General features: G+C 42.7%; 1 long non-coding RNA gene across 1 annotated transcript; it reads right to left on the bottom strand.

Moving 5' to 3' along the window:
- Positions 1-7282: 7282 nt before the first annotated feature.
- On the bottom strand, positions 7283-19310 carry LOC126997133 (uncharacterized). The gene is made up of 3 exons (XR_007751921.1): positions 19167-19310; positions 9418-9562; positions 7283-7386 (listed from the first exon to the last, which is right to left on the bottom strand). It is a non-coding gene; the product is annotated as an uncharacterized LOC126997133 (long non-coding RNA).
- Positions 19311-23410: the final 4100 nt, after the last annotated feature.

Raw genomic sequence — 23410 nt, 5'->3', positions numbered from 1 at the left:
AAAAGCATCATAATTAAGTTAATTTAGCCTGTGTCACTCTCAAAGTTATACGCCTCCTTGGTCTAGTGGTTAGCGTGCCTGGCTTCTGCTCCGCAGGCCCGGGTTCGAATCCCGGCCCGGGCAGTCGGCGTGCAGCTCACCCAGCTGTTCATCCTCCCTCTCAGGCTGGTCGATAAATGGGTACCTGGGGAAGGTAATATGTGGTAACCCAGATATCACACTGGCCCTGTGTCCCGGGGTAATGGGGGCTCCCTTCCACCACAGTCTCAAAGGTCAATGTTACGGAGATGAGCACCGAGGCCATGCGCTGCTACTGCGTATCCCCCCAACTTTACTACTTTTACTCTCAAAGTATATAATTGTGTGTTTGTGTGTATGTGAGTGTGTGTGTGTGTGTCACATCCTGGAAAGCCCAAGACTTCTCTCAAAACTCTGATGACTCGTGAAAGAGTCTGGCTTCCAGCTATATCTTGAGAGCCAACAGTCATCGTGGAAATTTTCTAGGTATAGTGGAATATGTTTTGACAGTGGGCAGTGCCTTTGTCTTTGAAGAACTCTGCCGAGTTCTTAACGAAACACACCCATACACCAATTTGCTCGATGATTTCCTGTATTTTATTGCCAGTACACTATTTAACACATTTAAATATTTAATAATGTATATATCAATGCCCACTTTTTCATTATGTTCTCAACTTGTGCCAGCAACATATGAGTCAGTACTTTAGTAAGGTTAGGTTACATAAATGAAAAAAAGTGCATATTTGAGTTAAAAACAGAAACATTATTTTCTTGTCAATACCCAAAAAATAACTTGAATTTCAAGAGGAGAATCTATGGACAAAGAACCTTTATTTTCTAGTTTTAATGTTGTGCTATAAGTAGAAAATGAAGTAATTATATATTTTTCACTTAACCTTTTTGCATGAAATAAGTATCAATATATATATAAATATTTTGCCTCAACCTAAAATAAAATACTTTTTCAATTATAGTAGCTATGAAACTATGAGTGGGAATAAAACTGGGTGATGAATCAAACCTTGACGGGTGTTGCTAGGTTGCTAATTTACCAGCAATAGGTTACCATGTGATGGAGATGAGCACCAAGGCCACACAAAGCTATGTGTATGCCCCCAACTTCGCCCTAACTTTACTAGACACATCATCTATAATACCCAGTAAAGCTAGCATACTAAATAGTAAATGTAATACCTTAATACAGTAAACATCATTGAGACAAGAATGAGCCATGGGATGACTAAATTACCAAAATATCCAACAAACATGATGCATGTTGCAAAGAATGGGTAATTGCTTAGCAGGAGCAGTCTCTTTGAGATGCATATTACTTATTTCCTGTGGTATGTTATGATGCTTTTTAATGGGGATCTGTTTATTACCACAATAATTCAGCTATGAAAGTGTTACAGCAAATTTACCCCAGAATTCACTCTAACAAGCTCTGCGGCATATATCGTCCAGCCGTCTTCACTCCCAAATCTATTTACAAACTAACAGACTCATTTTAACCTAGTGGATGGTAACCTAACTCTGCTAAATTTGTAAGCTATAATTGCCGCTGGGGATAGTAGCCTATCGTTACAGAGGAGAGTAAACTGTCAACCCAAGTATGAGACTCACCAAATCAACTCTAGTACTTTCAAATTTCATTTCACTTTCGTGAACTACACATGTTCATACCAGTAGGCGTAGCCCTGTACAGTTTCACAAAGCTTTTTAACACATTAAGAGTTGCTGGAAGGCTGAATCAGACATACAGTACCACCATCCTCGCCTTTTCTAGAACGACACTGTACATATAAATACAACTCGTACAGTGTCGTTCTAGAAACAGCGGGGATGGTGGTAGTGGTACTGTATGTCTCATTCAGGCCTCCAGCAACTCTTAATTACGGTTAAAAAGCTTTGTGAGACTGATCAGGTCAACGCTTGCTGGTCTGAGCATGCTCAGTTCACGAGAGACCAGTGTTTGTAAACAAAAGCATTGAAGGTGGGGACGTCAAATAACACAACACTGGTTCAGGATTTTCTAGTATTACCGTCCATAGGTACATGTCAACGTGTGGTGTTCAGGTTTTGTAAGTTTTCTAAAATACAGATAATGAAAATTTGAATTCATCAATGTTTTTTATTTGAAATATCAATATAGTATTGTTTTCGTCTATTGGACTTATCGCTAGCTAGCATCGGAATTGTGAATTTATATCGTGCATCGGGTATTTGTGTCTCCAGTTAACGAATATTGGTTATCACTGATAAGGTTTTCCATTATCAGTTATCGGGAATAAGGTTTTCTGTTATCATGCCCAGCTATGCCCCTGTCCACCCAGCAGTGTACCAGGTATTAATTGGGGGTTGTGTCCCGTCTCCTGGGGTCTGTTCCCTTCTCCTATAATTCCTTCCCCTTCTGTCTCTCTCCGGCATATGACCACAGATGTTGCGCCGACTAAACCAAACTTTCCCAACTAGTCTTGCTCACTGCTTCTCCAGGGGAACCGAGGCCTCGTGGAAACTACTACCGCTGGAAATACCCACAACTCCTATGAAAGCCTTGTCAAATATGTGTACCTACTTTTTTTTTTTTTTTTTTTTTACAGCAGAGGAGACGGTTCAAGGGCGTAAAAAAAAGAAAACAATAATGAAAAAAAAGCCTGCTACTTACTGCTCCTGAACAGAGTAGAGAGAGAGAGAGAGAGAGAGAGAGAGAGAGAGAGAGAGAGAGAGAGAGAGAGAGAGAGAGAGAGAGAGAGAGAGAGAGTTGAGCGCTGAAATGTTTAAGTATACAACCTTATTCATGTCTGTGCACTCCATGGCTGGGAAAACACAAGGAGCCGGCCAACACGCTGCCCTTCCAGACGTCTCAACACAAGGCAATCTGTGCGTGTGTGTGTGTGTTGCTGCTCTGTGCCTCTTGTATTCTCTCTGAAGATCACACTCTGTCAAAACATAAAAGAATATAGAGTTTCTGCCTCAGCCTGAGTTTCCTTCCCACCTCTTACACCCAGAACCAAAGGGACATCCATGCTATAGTCAGGGGTGGGCAAGCGCAGTACTTAGTGCGGTAGTACTAAATCACAAAAAGAAGAAGTTACTGGTCGTGAAGTAAGGATGTTATGAAAGAAAAAGAAGTTACTGGTTGTGAAGTAAGGATGTTATGCAAGAAGAAGAAGTTACTGGTCGTGAAGTAAGGATGTTATGCAAGAAAAAGAAGTTACTGGTTGTGAACTTATGCCATAAAACAAACAAAAAAGTTACTGGTTGTGAACTTATGACATAAAACAAACAAAAAAGTTACTGGTTGTGAACTTATATGACATAAAACAAACAAAAAAGTTACTGGTTGTGAACTTATATGACATAAAACAAACAAAAAAGTTACTGGTTGTGAACTTATGACATAAAACAAACAAAAAAGTTACTGGTTGTGAACTTATGACATAAAACAAACAAAAAAGTTACTGGTTGTGAACTTATGACATAAAACAAACAAAAAAGTTACTGGTTGTGAACTTATGACGTAAAACAAAAAAAAGAAGTTACTGGTTGTGAACTTATGACGTAAAACAAAAAAAAGAAGTTACTGGTCATGAACTTATATGACATAAAACAAACAAAAAAGTTACTGGTCATGAACTTATATGACATAAAACAAACAAAAAAGTTACTGGTTGTGAACTTATGACGTAAAACAAACAAAAAAGTTACTGGTTGTGAACTTATATGACATAAAACAAACAAAAAAGTTACTGGTTGTGAACTTATGACTTAAACAAAAAAGTTACTGGTTGTGAACTTATGACGTAAAACAAACAAAAAAGTTACTGGTTGTGAACTTATGACGTAAAACAAACAAAAAAGTTACTGGTTGTGAACTTATGACGTAAAACAAACAAAAAAGTTACTGGTTGTGAACTTATGACGTAAAACAAACAAAAAAGTTACTGGTTGTGAACTTATGACTTAAAACAAACAAAAAAGTTACTGGTTGTGAACTTATGACGTAAAACAAACAAAAAAGTTACTGGTTGTGAACTTATGACGTAATACAAAAAAAATAAGTTAGTGGTTGTGAACTTATGACGTAAAACAAACAAAAAAGTTACTGGTTGTGAACTTATGACTTAAAACAAACAAAAAAGTTACTGGTTGTGAACTTATGACATAAAACAAACAAAAAAGTTACTGGTCATGAACTTATATGCCATAAAACAAACAAAAAAGTTACTGGTTGTGAACTTATGACGTAAAACAAAAAAAAAGTTACTGGTCATGAACTTATATGACATAAAACAAACAAAAAAGTTACTGGTTGTGAACTTATGACTTAAAACAAACAAAAAAGTTACTGGTTGTGAACTTATGACGTAAAACAAAAAGAATAAGTTACTGGTTATGAAGAAGTGACATTAAGCAAAGAAAAAACACACAAAATCACACAAATCACTGTCCCTGTAAAAGCAAACCGAGGGAGTGGTCAAAGAGAGGCCAATTTCGTCTTCTGGGATCAAACTCTTCCCTCCTTCAGACCGAAAACAAATGCCGAGGAACAGTGAGAGGCATTACTTAGCTTCTTGGTGGACAGGCTGTAGCAAGGCATGGCAGGCTGAGCGCTCCAGAAAGGAAATGACTCAAGCTTTTTGGCTCTGAAACTGAAAACAATGGAGTGAATTGGGCACAGAAGAAGGTAAGGAAGGAATGGATGTGGGAAAGGGAAAATTGATGATAGGAAGTGCAGAGAACTCAAAGGATAAGAGAATAAAGGAAGAGATTGAACAGAGAAGCGAGTATGTGACACCAGGCTCACAAATCTACCCCTGGAAATGCCCACAACTCCTAGGAGGGCCTTGTCAAATATGTGTTTCTGAGGTTCACGGCGCAGAAGAAGGGTCAAATTATCACAACGCTCACAAAACTACCCCTGGAAATGCCCACAACTTCTATGAAAGCCTTGTCAAATTTGTGTTTCTGAGGTTCATGGCACAGAAGAAGGGTCAAATTACCACCAGGCTCACAAAACTACCCCTGGAAATGCCCACAACTCCTAGGAAAGCCTTGTCAAATATGTGTTTCTGAGGTTCATGGCACAGAAGAAGGGTCAAATTACCACCAGGCTCACAAAACTACCCCTGGAAGTGCCCACAACCCCTACGAAAGGCTTGTTAAAAATTGTTTCTTAGGTTCACGGTACAGAGGAAGGGTCAAATTACCACCAGGCTCACAAAACTACCCCAGGAAATGACCCCCACAACTCCTACGAAAGCCTTGTTAAAAATTAGTTTCTTGGGTTCACGGCACAGAAGGGTCAAATTACCACAACGCTCACAAAACTACCCCTGGAAATGACCACAACTCCTACGAAAGCCTTGTCAAATATGAGTTTCTTAGGTTCACGGCACAGAAGAAGGGTCAAATTACCACAACGCTCACAAAACTACCCCAGGAAATGACCCCCACAACTCCTACGAAAGCCTTGTTAAAAATTAGTTTCTTGGGTTCACGGCACAGAAGAAGGGTCAAATTACCACCAGGCTCACAAAACTACCCCTGGAAATGCCCCACACTACTCCTACGAAAGCCTTGTTAAAAATTAGTTTCTTGGGTTCACGGCACAGAAGAAGGGTCAAATTACCACCAGGCTCACAAAACTACCCCTGGAAATGACCCCCACAACTCCTACGAAAGCCTTGTTAAAAATTAGTTTCTTGGGTTCACGGCACAGAAGGGTCAAATTACCACAAGGCTCACAAAACTACCCCTGGAAATGCCCCACACAACTCCTATGAAAGCCTAGTGAGCGACGGTTGGGATCCTCAGTGATGTGAGCCGCCACACTACCCAAAATAGATGATACATAAACTGATCACAAATGCTTTGATATGAAATGGTTTGTGTGAGGGCTGATTTTTTCTCACTTTTCTCGCTTGGAGGGACCATTAAGAAGCATGGTCCCTACCACCACCACCACCAGGTTAATTAAGGGAAACAGAGGGACTAGGGAAGGAAGATCAAGGAAAAGAGGAAATCAGAAGAAGGAATAGAGAGGAATAGAGAAGGAAAATATGGAGGAAAAAAGAAGGAAAAAGGATGAGAGAGAGAGAGAGAGAGAGAGAGAGAGAGAGAGAGAGAGAGAGAGAGAGAGAGAGAAGGATAGATATATAGGATAGGGGATAGACAAGGGAAAAAGAAAATATACATTTATTTAAGATTAAATGAAAATAATTGCCTTATGCAATATCCTATGGTCAGACGATCATAACACTCTGGCATATTCAACAATGGATACAACATATGACAAACGACATGTCTTAAACACAATACTATAACATGTGCACACTTGTTGCCAATAATAACAACACTTGTCATTCCACAAGCAGTGGTTTTTATCTCTCTGCTTACATCACAACCATTATGTGCTCTCCTCACAAATCCTAATAACACATCCTATGGTATAATCTACTGCAATTCACAGAAACACCAAATCATGCCACACGCAGTGCTTTCCATCCCTGCTTAATATCGCAAACAAATAATCACTATCCTGTACAATCCTACGACACATCTCCTCACAATATAATCTCCTCATTAGGAAGGACAGAAAGGGCAGGAACTGGATGAAGAGAATAGGAAAGGAATTTGAAAGGGAATGGAAGGAAAGGGAAATGATGGAGACACTTGGGAATGAGTTTGAAAGGGAATGGAAAGAAGGGGAAGGGATGGAGACACTTGAGAAGGAGATTGTAAGGGAGGAAAGGGATGAGAAAGAGTTTGAAAGGGAATGGAAGGATAAGGAAAGGAATAGAGACACTTGGGAATGAGTTTGAAAGGGAATGGAAGGAAAGGGAAGGAATGGAGACACTTGGGAATGAGTTTGAAAGGGAATGGAAGGATAAGGAAAGGAATAGAGACACTTGGGAAGGAATTTGAAAGGGAATGGAGGGAAGGGAAAGGGATGGAGACACTTGAGAAGGAGATTGAAAGGGAGGAAAGGGATGAGAAAGAGTTTGAAAGGGAATGGAAGGATAAGGAAAGGAATAGAGACACTTGGGAAGGAGTTTGAAAGGGAATGGAGGGAAGGGAAAGGAAGGATTCTGAAAGGGAATGAAAGGAAAAGGAAGGAATGAAAGCACTCGGAAATGAGTTACAATATGGAGGTATAACATGGCGAACCTAAACTCCTCTACGCATGCAAACAACAACACTAGCTCCTCACCTTCTTGGCGGCTGGGTCCTTAGCTTCCCGGGCGGTCCGTCTGGCGGCCTGCATGCTGTCGTACGCCTCGTCACGCTGGAACACTGACGCGTCCTCCTGCAGAGCCTCGCGCAGCAGCCGCTTCTGTAGACTCTGCTGACCTGAGCTCCCGGCTGAAGGTAAGGAAGGCAGGGATCGGTTTAGTTTACAGAAGAGCCTCATTTACATAACTCCTATAAAGAAATAAATAGAAATGTGAGGCCAGAAGAGAGGTCAGTATTGGGTGGCGAGGTGTTATGATACTCCCCTCGTGAAGGAGTTAAAATTGTAATGGAATATGAGAAGCCAGAAGAGAGGTCAGTATAGGAAAAATCAAGGTTATCTCCTGTACCAGGTAAGCACGTATTGGATAGATCAAGGTATCTCCTGTGCCAGGTACTGGATAGATAGCTGTTTTGATGCTCCCCTCATGAAAGAGTTTAAGTTGTACTGGAATATGAGAGAATTGTGAAGGACTCAGAAAGGGAAGGGATGGAGACACTTGGGAAGAAGTTGGAACAGGAATGGAGGGAAGGGAAAGGGCTGGAGACACTTGGGAAGGAGTTGGAACAGGAATGGAGGGAAGGGAAAGGGATGGAGACACTTGGGAAGGAGTTGGAACAGGAATGGAGGGAAGGGAAAGGGCTGGAGACACTTGGGAAGGAGTTGGAACAGGAATGGAGGGAAGGGAAAGGGCTGGAGACACTTGGGAAGGAGTTGGAACAGGAATGGAGGGAAGGGAAAGGGATGGAGACACTTGGGAAGGAGTTAGAACAGGAATGGAGGGAAGGGGAAGGGATGGAGACACTTGGGAAGGAGTTAGAACAGGAATGGAGGGAAGGGGAAGGGATGGAGACACTTGGGAATGAGGAGAAAGTAAAGGGAGAGGAAGGAAAGAAGAGGAAAAACAACATAATCCAGGAGTAAGATAATCAGTGAAGGAAGAAGAAGTATTAGGAAAGAGAGGAAGGATAAGGAGGGAAGCAGGATAAAAACAATAATAATAATAATAATAATAATAATAATAATAATAATAATAATAATAATAATAATAATAATAAGACAAGGTATTGTGTGTGGGAGGTCAGGTCGGGGTGTTTTGACACGCCCAAATACTCACATAACATCACAAGGCTCAAGTTTCTATGCATATGCCAAATATATTCTTTGTATATTTTTTCTTATTCAACAAGAAGAATTTTCTACACCCAAATATGACTGGTATTAATGATTTTAGTCTCCTGTGGTATTAAGGAAAGTTGTGTAAGGGATTTGTTCAGTTGAGTGAGTATGTTTTGGGGGACAAGGATCAAGAGGGAAGCCAAGGGGAGAGAGACTTCATGGTACTACATAAAAGAAGGAAGCATAGAGGAATTTTCTGAGTCAAGACCTGTAGTGACTGTTTGAGGTTTTGTTAGGTTAAGTTTAGGGTATCTTCAAACACATGATAGCCAGCACTTTACAGTATAAATCAACAAAGAATGACCTTACTTTGTTGTATAGAAAGTCTCATTAGCAAGGAAGCATAGAGGAATTTTCTGAGACAAGACCTATAGTGACTGTCTGAGGTTTTGTTAGGTTAAGTTTAGGGTATCTTCAAACACATGATAGCCAGCACTTTACAGTATAAATCAACAAAGAATGACCTCACTGTGTTGTATAGAAAGTGTCATTAGTAAGGAAGCATATATGAATTTTCTGAGTCAAGACCTGTAGTGACTGTTTGAGGTTTTGTTAAGTTAAGTTTAGGGTATCTTCAAACACATGACAGCCAGCAACTTAAGGTATAAAGCAACAAAGAATGACCTCACTGTGTTGTATAGAAAGTGTCATTAGTAAGGATGTATAGATGAATTTTCTGAGTCAAGACCTGTAGTGACTGTTTGAGGTTTTGTTAGGTTAAGTTTAGGGTATTTTCAAACACATGACAGCCAGCAACTTAAGGTATAAAGCAACAAAGAATGACCTCACTTTGTTGTATAGAAAGTGTCATTAGTAAGGAAGCATATATGAATTTTCTGAGTCAAGACCTGTAGTAACTGTTTGAGGTTTTGTTAGGTTAAGTTTAGGGTATCTTCAAACACATGATGGCCAGATCTATACAGTTTTGTATTTTTGGGGGGCACAATCAACACTAGGAAAGCCTCCAGCATGGGTCTACACACCTTGAGGGATGCCTCCACCCAGTCAAGGGGGTACTCTTCATCCTGGTCCAGCTCGTCATCTGAGTCCAGCAGAGGGTTGAGTTTCCGCGTGCCTAGCTCTCCCCCAACCTTGTTCTTGTTCTTGCTGGGCAGGATCAAGCCATACCTGTGGGTGAGGAGCGTGGGTGAGGACTGCTGCCCGGGGCATGCCACAAAACAGTACACATGAATGAGGAGACTAAGAGAGGTCAGGTAGTCCTAAGAAACCTCTGCAATAACACATATCCTTCCTCCCCCCTCAACGCCTGAAGGAAATGAAAGGGAAAGCTCAAAAGAGGATAAATAAGAGGTATAAGGGTAAATAAAAAATAAAGAAAAGAAAGTGTAGTATGAGAAAGTGTTTTAGACCTTTCCAACAATACAATACATGATAACAATAAGCAAGACTGGTGGTGTCAGTTGGGGAATTTCCGGGAGTAAAGAGTGTGCATTTTTCCTACTGACTAGTATTGGGGTAAAGGAGCGGCAAGGGAAAGGAATGGAGAGGGAGATAAGCAAGGAGAGAAGGTAATAGTCAGTCAGGCCAAAGAAATCTCTCCCACCAATACTGTTTTGTTCTTGACTCTTTTTGCTGGGGCAGAGCTTAGCGGGTTTGGGTTCTCTTGATCTACTTTAATTGCTGGAAAAAGAATCTTGTGACTGGAGACTACTTATCAATCACTTGTCCTTCCCATTCACAAAGCCATCCACTTGAAATTCTCAACTCTAGAAGAACTAAATGAAGATATGAATAGAAAGAAAGAAGGAAAGATATAGGAAGGTAGGAAGGAAGGAAGGAAGATAGAATAGTTATGAGGAGAAAGAAGGAAAGATTGATTAAGAAAGGAAGATGGAAAGAAGGAAAGATATAGGAAGGTAGGAAGGAAGGAAGGAAGATAGGATAGTTATTAGGAGAAAGAAGGAAAGATATAGGAAGGTAGGAAGGAAGGAAGAAAGATAGGATAGTCATTAGGAGAAAGAAGGAAAGATTGATTAAGAAAGGAAGATGGAAAGAAGGAAAGATATAGGAAGGTAGGAAGGAAGGAAGGAAGATAGGATAGTTATTAGGAGAAAGAAGGAAAGATTGATTAAGAAAGGAAGATGGAAAGAAGGAAAGATATAGGAAGGTAGGAAGGAAGGAAGGAAGATAGGACAGTTATTAGGAGAAAGAAGGAAAGATTGATTAAGAAAGGGAGATGGAAAGAAGGAAAGATATAGGAAGGTAGGAAGGAAGGAAGGAAGGAAGATAGGACAGTTATTAGGAGAAACAAGGAAAGATTGATTAAGAAAGGAAGATGGAAAGAAGGAAAGATATAGGAAGGTAGGAAGGAAGGAAGATAGGACAGTTATTAGGAGAAAGAAGGAAAGATATAGGAAGGAAGGAAGGAAGGAAGATAGGACAGTTATTAGGAGAAAGAAGGAAAGATATAGGAAGGAAGGAAGGAAGGAAGATAGGATAGTTATTAGGAGAAAGAAGGAAAGATTGATTAAGAAAGGAAGATAGAAAGAAGGAAAGATATAGGAAGGTAAGAAGGAAGATAGGATAGTTATTAGGAGAAAGAAGGAAAGATTGATTAAGAAAGGGAGATGGAAAGAAGGAAAGATATAGGAAGGTAGGAAGGAAGGAAGGAAGATAGGACAGTTATTAGGAGAAAGAAGGAAAGATTGATTAAGAAAGGAAGATGGAAAGAAGGAAAGATATAGGAAGGAAGGAAGATAGGATAGTTATTAGGAGAAAGAAGGAAAGATCAATTAAGAGAGGAAGATAGGAATACAGTAATACCTCGGTGGTTTACAAGTGCCTTAGTTTAAAAGTGTTTTGGTTTACGAGCAAAAATATTCACAAAAATTGCCTTGTTTTCGAGCGCCTTCAGTCCACGTTATATACTGGCAGCGGCAGCACCCGCACGCTGCTGTCCGCTGATGTTTGTTAATGCTCTAGTGTGCAATCTTTGTGTTTTCACAACTATATTATTTATATATTATACTACATTATTTATATTATTTATATTATTATACCATATTATTTGTATTCTTTATTACTATTTGTTAGTAAAATTACTTTAATTCTGTATAAAACAACATGTAAAATGATTTTTGTTAATATTGTTTGGGATATGGGATGCATTAGTGGGACTCACATTAACCCTTTTCCTGCAATATAATTTAATCACCATTGAGAACACATACATATAATTGTATATAATATTGAACACATATATACAAACAGTGTAATGCTTCAACATTTCTTAGCTAAGCATCTTGCAGAGAAAGCTTTGTGCAACACTGCACTGCCTGACCAACGATGACAGATGTGTGTCAGGTATAACAGGTACGCTAATGCACTTGTCTTTTCACTGACATAAATATTTCTGTTTATGTGTTCAATAACTTGATACGGAATTTAATGTAAATAATAAAAATCTGCCCACCTCAGCCGAGTTCTATGCCCTACTGGAAATTATAAGGCTACTGATAATTCAAAGTGTTGTACATCCCTACTGGACATTATAAGGGCTACTGACAAAAATTCAAAGTGTCGCACATCCATACTTGACATTATAAGGTCTACTGACCACAATTCAAAGTGTAGTACATCACTACTGGACATTATAAGGGCTACTGACCACAATTCAAAGTGTTGTACATCCCTACTGGACATTATAAGGGCTACTGACCACAATTCAAAGTGTTGTACATCCCTACTGGACATTATAAGGGCTACTGACTACAATTCAAAGTGTTGTACATCCCTACTGGACATTATAAGGGCTACTGACTACAATTCAAAGTGTTGTACATCCCTACTGGACATTATAAGGGCTACTGACTACAATTCAAAGTGTTGTACATCCCTACTGGACATTATAAGGGCTACTGACTACAATTCAAAGTGTCGTACATCCCGACCTTTACATTATAAGGGCTACTGACTACAATTCAAAGTGTTGTACATCCCTACTGGACATTATAAGGGCTACTGGACACAGTTCAAAGTGTTGTACATCCCTACTGGACATTATAAGGGCTACTGACCACAATTCAAAGTGTTGTACATCCCTACTGGACATTATAAGGGCTACTGACTACAATTCAAAGTGTTGTACATCCCTACTGGACATTATAAGGGCTACTGGACACAATTCAAAGTGTTGTACATCCCTACTGGACATTATAAGGGCTACTGACTACAATTCAAAGTGTTGTACATCCCTACTGGACATTATAAGGGCTACTGACTACAATTCAAAGTGTTGTACATCCCTACTGGACATTATAAGGGCTACTGGACACAGTTCAAAGTGTTGTACATCCCTACTGGACATTATAAGGGCTACTGGACACAATTCAAAGTGTTGTACATCCCTACTGGACATTATAAGGGCTACTGACCACAATTCAAAGTGTTGTACATCCCTACTGGACATTATAAGGGCTACTGGACACAATTCAAACAAAATATGATTTATGTTTGGAAACACTGCAGCAGATGCCACATATCAATTTTCACTTAATTTCCGCACAAAAGAATTGGCGTGCTACTTTGAAATTATCCTGGCCCATATATGGGACACTCGCAGGCAACTGCACCAGTCTGTGTTTCATATATGGGACACTCGCAGGGAAAGGATTACCGTAATTTAAATGGAGAAATTTGTTTTGGTCTAAGAGTTTTTTGATTTGCGAGCAAAATTCCTGAACGAATTAAACTCGTAAACCGAGGTATGATTGTACACATCTCTCTCTCTCTCTCTCTCTCTCTCTCTCTCTCTCTCTCTCTCTCTCTCTCTCTCTCTCTCTCTGTACCTATGGTAATAATGAATGTGAGCTACTATTATTGTTATTACTACTAATGTTATTACTATTAATATAAATATTTCAGAATAATTTTTATTGAATTATCTGTCAAGGCTGCAAGCCTTCCCTCTCACAACACTACCACAGCTGTCGCGACTGATGTAAATATTTAGGAAGAGAATTACTATCTTGAGAACGAGTGATGTGCCATATGCCAGTGTGTTGTATGGACATATACCGTTTACTGTTGATGAGGTTTGAGGCCCTGCTGCTGCTCCGCCGCTGATGATGCAGTGCTCTACGTCAACAATTACAATGTTAGCCTCAATAATAGTCTTCGATGCACTTATTCTCAAACATCGTAGTGACTGTGTCTTAATTTTTTTCAGAATAATATCACATATATAACCATTAGTTCAGTGTTCATGTCTAATATTTTCATAACACGTGTTATGCACCTATGCATGTTAGCACCTGTACAGGTGCATCATCAATCCAGATCCAGATCCAGACACACAATACTTGACACAGCACCAAGGTGTTCTTTGCTGTGAGACAGCCCATGTTATGGAGCAAGACCTTAACTTCACAAGCTACTGACCCTTCTTCAACATTAGCCCCAAACTAGTTAATGGCACCCAACATGACCCTCTCCCAGCATGACCTCCCAAAATGACATCCTCCAACATGACCCACACTGACATGACCCTCTCCCAGCATGACCTCACCCAGACCTGGATAAAATCTACAAATGGGCAGAGGAAAACAACATGAGTTTTAACGAGGACAAGTTTGAACTATTAAGATTTGGTAAAACAGACAGCCACGTTACAACATACCAAGACCCCGAAGGAAACAATATCACAAGAAAATCACAAGTGAAGGACCTTGGTATAATAATATCTGAAGATGCCACATTTGACAACCACATAAGAAAGACTATCTCAAAATGCAGACAACTCATGGGATACATATTCAGAACCTTCAAAACGAGAGATCCACAAACTATGACAACACTTTGGAAAGCCCTAATTCTCCCCCACATTGAATACTGCTCTCAACTCTGGGCACCCCACAAACAAACCCATATAATGCAACTAGAAGGCCTCCAAAGAACTTTCACCTCCCGCATCAAAAAATATCATTAGCACACAGAGGAATCAGAAAATCATGACTATTGGCAAAGACTAACGGAACATGACTTATACTCAGTAGAGAGGAGGATAGAAAGATACCAAGTAATATATACATGGAAAATACTTGAAGGACAACTTACCCCACCCAAAACAGAGACAATAACCCCCAATAACACCAATGATGCAAGAACCGGAAGAAAATGTGTCCAGCACCACCTCCCATCTAAATGCCAAGCTAAAGTAAAGACACTCCAATACAACAGCATCTCAAAAGAGGGGCCAGACTCTTCAACCACCTCCCCAAAGAGCTGAGGGGTGGAAACAGAGGTGTTCAAGAGGGAACTGGACAAATTTTTGGCATCAATCCCTGATCAACCAGGTGTCCCGGGATATTCTGCAGCACGACCAGCAACTTCTAACTCCATCACTTCCCAGCTGGAATACATGCAGCAGTGTAAGGGGTGCCGTGGCCCTGCCTCAACGTACATCGAGGGTGTAACGCTCTCTTGAGGCAGAAGCCCTTCAAGGTAAATTCAAGGTACACCAACATGACCCTCTCCCAGCATGACCTCACCCAAAATGACATCCCCCAACATGACCACCCAACATGACCTCACCCAAAATGACATCCCCCAACATGACCCTCTCCCAGCATGGCCTCACCCAAAATGACATCTCCCAATATGACCACCCAACATGACCTCACCCAAAATGACATCCCCCAACATGACCCACACCAACATGACCCTCTCCCAGCATGGCCTCACCCAAAATGACATCTCCCAACATGACCACCCAACACAACCACACCCGACATGACCTCCCCCAACATGACCTAAACAAAGTTGTGGAGGCTCAGGGACTAGCGCTGCAAAACCTGGCGAAGCCACCAACCCAGCAGTCACCCCGCACAATTGCTTCCAGCAGCAGTGGCAACCATGAACCCAACCTGGGCCTGGCCCAGGATAGAGGCTCACTAGTGGAGAAACTCTTAGTGGGCAATATTCAAGGTCTCTACCCGAAGACTAACCAAACCAAGCTCCCATTTCTCAGCGAACTAGCCCGGGTGGAGGCCTTCATGTTTATTGCCCTCACTGAAACCCACCTATCTGCAGGAGTCAAAGAGGCAGAAATCAGTATTTCCAACTACACCTCATTCCGGACTGATAGGAAAGAACGAACCCATGGAGGCACAAAAATATACCTGAGGGATGACATAGCTCTAAATGGAAAACTGCTCTTGTCATACTCAGACGGCCAAGTAGAACTCCAGGCAATCCACATACAGGCACGCAACATGGTGCTTGTAAATTGCTACCGCCCACCGAGCTGCTGCCCCAGGAATTTCAGCAATGCCATGGTGGCCCTGAGTCACCTGCTGGACTCCTTACCCATCCCAACACCTGATATTATCCTCACTGGGGACTTCAACTTCCCCTTCTTAAAATGGCCTGAAGGGATTTTAACTGGGAGCACGCTTGCCGATAAGTCTCAGGCAGAATTACTCCTAGATAGAACAAACTCTGCTTTCCTTATTCAGGTTATAACTGATCCGACCAGGGGCAACAACATCCTTGACCTGCTCTTCACAAACAATAGTGATGCAGTGAATAGCATCGCTGCCGAGAAAACTATCTTCTCTGACCACAGGCTTCTCAGGATACACACAAACTACAAGATATCAACACTACCCCCTGAAGTGACCAGACCTATAGAAAAGACCCCTTTCTCTAGTCTCAACTTCTTCAGCAGTGAAGTAAATTGGGACCTGATAAATGCTCATCTAAGGGACACTGACTGGGAGGCAGTATTGCAGGACGGTGACCCCGAAACTATGATAGATAGCCTGCTCACGACCATCCTAAGGCTGCGCGCACAACGAACGCTGGTTTTCTCGTGCGAGACACCAGCGCCAACAGGCGTCAACCGGCGCCAAGAATATCACCATGTAACTGAATGTAAGTGAGCACAGCGGAAACTTGTTTGAGCTTGTCGGCAGGCAGCCCAGCCAACCAGCTAAAAGATTCCCGAGACCATTCTTGCCTGCACCTCGCATCGAGTGACCGCTGTTTTGATTATGGAAGTTGAATTACTTATTAGTAAAGTGTTTGAGAGAGCGCCCTTGTGGGATAAAAGGGATAAACAACACGCAAATAGGAATGTGACTGACAAGCTGTGGAAGGAAGTCAGCAAAGAGCTAGATAGTGAAGGTAAGAACATAAAATACTTGTTATTTATGCAGTGTAGGTAATTAATATATCATATTTAACGTTCATAACATGATGTAACCATTCAATGAAAAAATGGTGGTATTCTCCATACTCTCTTCTTTTTCTATTTATAGGGTGTACTCCCTCTTTTCTAAAATTCAGTCTTATGCGTATTTCTTCGAATTATAATTAGCCTGTCATCAGAGGATGAGTTTGACATGATTGCTCTGCACCTGTTTCTTAACGACTGAAGCAAAACTTTCCATCTCCGCGCTGGTCATAGCAGATTACCAGCGCCCGTTGTGCTCACCTACTCGCGCCTGAAACAAGCGCGAGTCACAGCAGATCGGCGCTGGTGTCTCGCACGAGAAAACCAGCGTTCGTTGTGCGCGCAGCCTAAGAGCTTGCGAAGGCAATGTCCCAATGAAGAGAAGGCAAGGTTCCAGGAGAAGTGACATACCAAGGGAGCGAAAAATACTGATGAGGAGACGGGCCACCTTAAATCAGCGCATGCTTAAAACATCAAACGACTGTCAAAAGAGCTCGCTTCAAGCCAAAATCTCTGCCGTCGAAAAAGAAATCAGAGAATCTCACGAAAAGCAGCGAGACTGGGAAGAAAATCAGGCAGTCAAAAACATAAAGGTCAACCCCAAATTCTTTTTCAAGTACGGCAAAAAGTTTTCTAAAACACATGCTAGAGTTGGGCCACTTAAAGCAGAAAATGGGGAAATGTCAAGAAATCCCCAAGAAACATGTCACATCCTGTCCCAGCAGTACACGACAGTCTTCTCACAGCCACAAACTACAAAGATCATACACAACCCCAGTGAGTTCTTCATAGACTGCAGCCAGACCCACCATAACCTTGCAAATGTTACATTCACCACAGCTGACATTCAGAGAGCCATCAGCGAACTTAAGATGAACTCTGCTGCTGGTCCTGACGGTGTGCCATCCATCCTCCTCCTGAAATGCAAAGAGGCACTGGCAAGCCCCCTCTACAAGCTCTGGCGCCAATCTCTGGACACCGGCATCATTCCGTCCACACTAAAAAGGGCAGTAATCTCTCCAATCCACAAGGGGGGAGACAGAAGCCAGGCAAAAAACTACAGACCTGTGGCCCTCACCTCCCATATAGTAAAGATATTTGAAAAAATAATTAGGGATACCATCATGGCTTACTTAGAGGATAATGACCTCATGAGCAGCTCCCAGCATGGGTTCCGAAAGGGAAGATCGTGCCTCTCCAACTTGCTGGCCCACTACGACTGGCTGCTCCAAGGACTTGCTGAAGGAGGTAATGTGGACGTCGTGTACCTGGATTTCTCCAAGGCCTTCGATCGGGTCGACCATGGCATCCTCCTTCACAAGCTGAAGGCCATGGGGATAACGGGTGAGCTGGGTGTGTGGCTGCACAGCTTCCTCACACACAGGACACAGGCAGTCGCTGTCGATGGCCACATATCACAGCAAGAAAAGGTTGTCAGTGGCGTCCCCCAGGGTTCAGTCCTCGGCCCCCTGCTTTTCCTGGTCCTGATGGCTGACATAGAGGAAGTGGTCGACAGCTCCTTTCTGTCTTCCTTTGCGGATGATACCACCCTCAGCCACAGGATTAGAGAGGAAAGTGACACTTTTAAACTACAGACAAACATACAAAAGATCTTTGAATGGGCAGAAACAAACAATATGAAATTCAACGAGGAAAAATTTGAACTCCTGAGACTAGGGCCCAACACTGAGCTAAAAGACTCCACCAACCTATATTCAGGGGGACAGACAGTGATTCCACCAAGCCGGGTCGTCAAGTGTCTTGGTGTCCACATGAACAACGATGCCACCTTCCAGCACCACATCAAGGAAACAACCAGCAAAGCCAGGCGGATGGTCGGCTGGGTCCTCCGAACCTTTAGGTCAAGGGAACAGGAGGTCATGCTGGCACTGTGGAAGGCACTCATACAGCCAGTACTCGACTACTGCAGCCAGCTCTGGTCACCCCACAAAAAGGGTGACATACAAGAGCTGGAGTCGGTACAGAGGGCCTTCACCAGGACAATTAAAGGCATGAAGGGCCTCAATTACTGGCAACGCCTACAAAAGCTGGGGCTATACTCTCAACAGAGAAGAAGGGAGAGATATGGGGCCATATATGTGTGGAAGGTATTGGAGCAGCAAGTGCCGGATCCCACCCCAGAGCTACTCAAAGCCAAAACAAGCGAGCGTACCGGTCGCTTATGCGAGAGACGGGCCCTCCCTTCAACAGCACCAGGGAGAATAAAGAATCTCCTCGCCTCCAGCCTCTCACACAGTGGTCCTAGGCTCTTCAATGTGCTCCCTAGACACGTCAGAGACACCACGGGCTGCTCGGTCGCCAGATTCAAAAAAGGACTGGACAACTTCCTGCAAACGCTGGCAGACGAGCCTCCTGTTCCAGGCTACACGGCTTACTGCAGGGCAGCCTCAAATTCTGTGCCGGACCAAATAGCTCTCCTAAGGGAGGACTCTCGGGCCGGCTGCAGCGGTGGTCCACCACAGCTGTGAGGAATACCCTCTAGATTCAACCAAGTAAACCAAGTAAGTAAACACTCACTCCTTGGGTTCCTGTGGCAAGGGGAGGGTGGTCAGGTCACTGCTCACCCAGCACCGTGCCGCCCTGGGTGACTCTTGTTGAAATGTTGACCTCTGACCTCACCGCCAAGTATCACCCTCGGCCATGGACAAGGAAGACGTATTATGAGACCTGCCAGGCGCTAGACGTAATGGCCTTGATCTTGATCTTGATGTCACAGGTGGCTCGGGATTTCTCCCCAGCCAGGCCTTTGTATCGGCAGCTCCTGTGAAAAGAAAACAAAACATGCGGGAAGTCAAAGTTCTCGGGGCAAGATATCATTCCCTACATCTTTCACGCCACATGCCTTCCAAGAACTCTTTCACTGCCTCAATCACTCGTCCACTCGTCTCTCCACTGAGCCCCAGCAGCAGCACCATCCACTCCCTTCCAGTCCTCCCGTTTACTCCACGTCCCATCTCGCTCAGAAACACATGCATCATCTTCGTTCTCTCCCTGTCATACTTCTTGCATTCCAGCACTACATGTTGCACAGTCTCGTCCACACCCCTATCACACATCTGTCACACTTTACTGCGGGACTCAGACCATCTATAGTTCCTTGCATTCACATCCAGACACTGCGCTCTAGCACGGAAAAGAAGATCACCTCCCAGGCTTCCCTCATACCACACCTCACACTTTGGGGCCTCTTTCTCCCTATACCAGTCGAGAGTTTCCTTTCTTTCCATCTCATTTTTCCACTTGCTCAATCCCTCATCTTTAACTGCCATATCTATCACATTCTTCCACTTTCTTACATCCCACTCAAACCCCTCTCCATTTCTGTTTGTTATTCTCCATTCAAACACATTCTCTCTATCTTCAAAGGGTCGGTACACCCACCTACTTAGCATAATATTCCTGTCTATCATTCGCCCACATTTATTCGCCCATTTGCCATCTCTTATACTCCACAAGTATACTTTCCTTGCTAATCTTGCATCCTCCATTTGTTCCAGTCTCACTTTATATCTCAAGGTTGCCTTTACTAGTCTTTCCCTAAACGTGCTCCATCCCATGTCCCCCCTAAGAGCCTCTACTGCTGCAAACCTTGGTGCATTCAGTGCCATTCTTGCTACCCTATTCTGCCCCACTTCCAATTTTTGTATCTCACTGTCATTCCATGTCATCACATCCATTCCATACATAATGCTCGGGACAGCCACACTCTTCCAAACCTCACGGATGACATCATACTTGCTCGCTCTCATCCTCGCTGCACTCCCTAAACGGCCTACCCACTGGTTTGTCATACTTATCTTTACATTCTTGGCCCTGCTGCATCCATTTACCTCCATCCACACCCCTAGATACTTGTATTCTTCCGTCTGTTCCAACTCATCCCCTTCCAGTCTCCAAGTTGTTTCTCTCTCATCCTCTGACCTATTCACTATCATTACTTTGCTCTTCTCACTACTGAACCTAACCCCAAAATCCCTTCCATAACCCCCTACCACATCTAGGAGACTCTGTAGTTCTTCAGCAGACTCACTCATAACCACCACATCATCCGCATACAACAACACACATACTTTATCCTCTCCAATTCTCACTCCTGCATTCATTCTCCTCATTCTGACTGCTAATTCCTCTGTGAAAAGACTAAATAATGTTGGTGATAATATACAGCCTTGTCTCACTCCTCTTTCACTCTTCACCCAACCTGTCTCTAGATCACCTAGTCTATACTTTGCTCTTGTACCTACATACATACTTCTAATTATGTTAACAATCTTATCACTCAGCCCAACTTTTTCAAGCACTCTGCATAACACATCTCTATTAACCCTGTCATAAGCTTTCTATATCTAGGAAGCCTAAGTACAGTTTCCCTTCCCTCTCTCTTTTTCCTTTCAATCAGCTCATTTACAACAAACATATTATCTTCTGCTCGCCTGTCCACTCGGAATCCGTTCTGCTCCTCACCCAGCACCCTGGCACTCTCAATCCATTTACACAACCTTTCATTCAACACAGCACTAAAGATTTTTCCTATTGAGTTTACCAGAGAGATTGGCCTATAGTTCTTTAATTCCTGCTTACTCTTATGCCCGCCCTTGTGGATCAGAGTCACTCTACATTCATTCCATTTACTTGGCACTCTCTTCTTCCCATACCTGGTTGAATAACTCAGTCATCCTCTCAATCACAGCCTCACCTCCATTTTTATACAACTCATACGGGATCTCATCTGGTCCTGCAGCCTTACCATTCTTCTGTCTTTTCACACATCTCTCAACCTCCTCCCTACTGATCCTTTCATTCAGCTCATTTGCATCTTTCCTCTCCATAGTTACACATCCTTCTCTCACACCAAATACTTCCCCTACTCCTCCTATTTCTTCCCAAAATTCCCTAATTGACTCCCTCATTTTCTCCTTATCTGTAATTTTTTCACCATTCACCTTCAGACTTTCCACATTCTCACTGTCACTCATCCTCTCACCTCTCAGGAATCTATACCACTCACGACCTCCCTCAAGCCCTTTCTCTCTCAGGGTCTGAATCACACTTCTTTCACACTGAACCTTTGCACTCATGATCTTCCGCTTTGTCAGTCGTTGGTGTCTCACGTAGCTTTCCCATGCATTCTGGTATTCACCCTCAGCTTCTTCGCTTTCTTGCCTCCTTCTCCTCATTCGTCTACACAGTCTATTTAGTCTCTTTCGTTCTTTCCTAGCTGTCCCAATATCATCGTTCCACCACGGTTTCCTTACACGCTTTCTACCATTCGTTCTCACATACCCTACATGTTGGACTGCAGCTCCTCTCACATTCTCTACGAGCCTTTCATTCAAAGCGTCCACATCATTCAAACTACCCGGCTCCCAATTTCTTTCACTCAAGTCTACCTGAAAATTTTCCCACCCTACATCTCTCAGTCTCCACTTCTTCTTCCTGTCCTTTTCTTTCATTTCATTTCTACCATTCAGCCCGCACTCCACGGTCAACATATTATGGTCAGACACAATATCAATCATTCCCTCTTCATCTATCCACATACGAGACACACATTCGCGCATTCTCCCATTTACCAGTACATAATCAATCGCAGACTCCTGATTTCTTGCACTCCAGGTCACACGTCCCTCAGCCAGAGTTTCATTCAGGTTCTCTAAGTTCATTTCACTTACAAACTCAGCTAGCATTTCTCCATTCCGATTTATACGTTCACCTAACATACCTGTATGTGCATTCATATCACCCATAACAATCACTCTCTCCTGCATGCTCTCTCACAACTTTTCTAAGAATATTGTACTTTCCCTGTTTTCCTTACTGCTCTTTCACCTTCTACAGTCATATACACAACAACCATAACTACTCTTTCTAGTCTGCCCTTTTTATTCTTGCATTCCACACTCACGGCCAATACATCTTCACTGCTAGCACTGTTACCTACATCTAGCTCTTCCACCTTCAGATTCTCATTTTTGCGGTGGAGGAAGGCTACGCCTCCTCCCATAGTCTCCTGTTTCTTTCGCCCCTTCCCAATCATCACATACTCACTCCCCTCAGTCTGCACGTCACCTCTCAGGTGTGTCTCAGTCAAGCCTATTATATCATACTTCCATTCATCCAGTTCCTTACTCATGTCCTCAAGTTTGCCCACACCCCAACCTCTCACATTCAAACATCCAATCTTCATACTTTCACTTGCCTGGGTTGTGTATCCACTCCTCCGTGCTAGGTCATTTACACCCGTTCAAACTGTCCCCACTGCATACAGTGACTTCATCCGCACCCATTCACGCAGGCGCTCCCCCATCCTCCTGTTCCCGTTGCCGCTCAGGTGCACGCCATCCACGTCGAACGCTGCATCTCCCCTCAGGACTCCGTCCATGTCGATGAAGCTGACGTCGCCCTTCTTCCCTCGCGTCCATTCAATCTTCATCTTCATCATTTCTTCTTGGATCCATGTTGATATGGGTCTGGGTCTGGGTTTCACTATTAACTTTACTATGAACCTGTGAGTCTTACTAGTGTATTAAGTAAGGTTATGGAAACCATCGTGAGGGAAAACATTATGAAACACATGGAGAGTAATAAATTATTTAGCAAAAGACAGTATGGCTTCTTACCAGGGAGGTCTACCGTACTACAGCTGATTCAAGTGTTGGATATGTGGACTGAGTCTGTTGATAAAGGATGTGCAGTGGATGTGGCTTATTGTGATTTAAGGAAAGCCTTCGATACAGTCCCCCATAGACGGTTGCTTGAAA

This window comes from Eriocheir sinensis, chromosome 1, assembly GCF_024679095.1.
Source record: "Eriocheir sinensis breed Jianghai 21 chromosome 1, ASM2467909v1, whole genome shotgun sequence".
Taxonomy (NCBI): domain Eukaryota; kingdom Metazoa; phylum Arthropoda; class Malacostraca; order Decapoda; family Varunidae; genus Eriocheir; species Eriocheir sinensis.
This window is presented reverse-complemented; position numbering and strand designations above follow the sequence as displayed.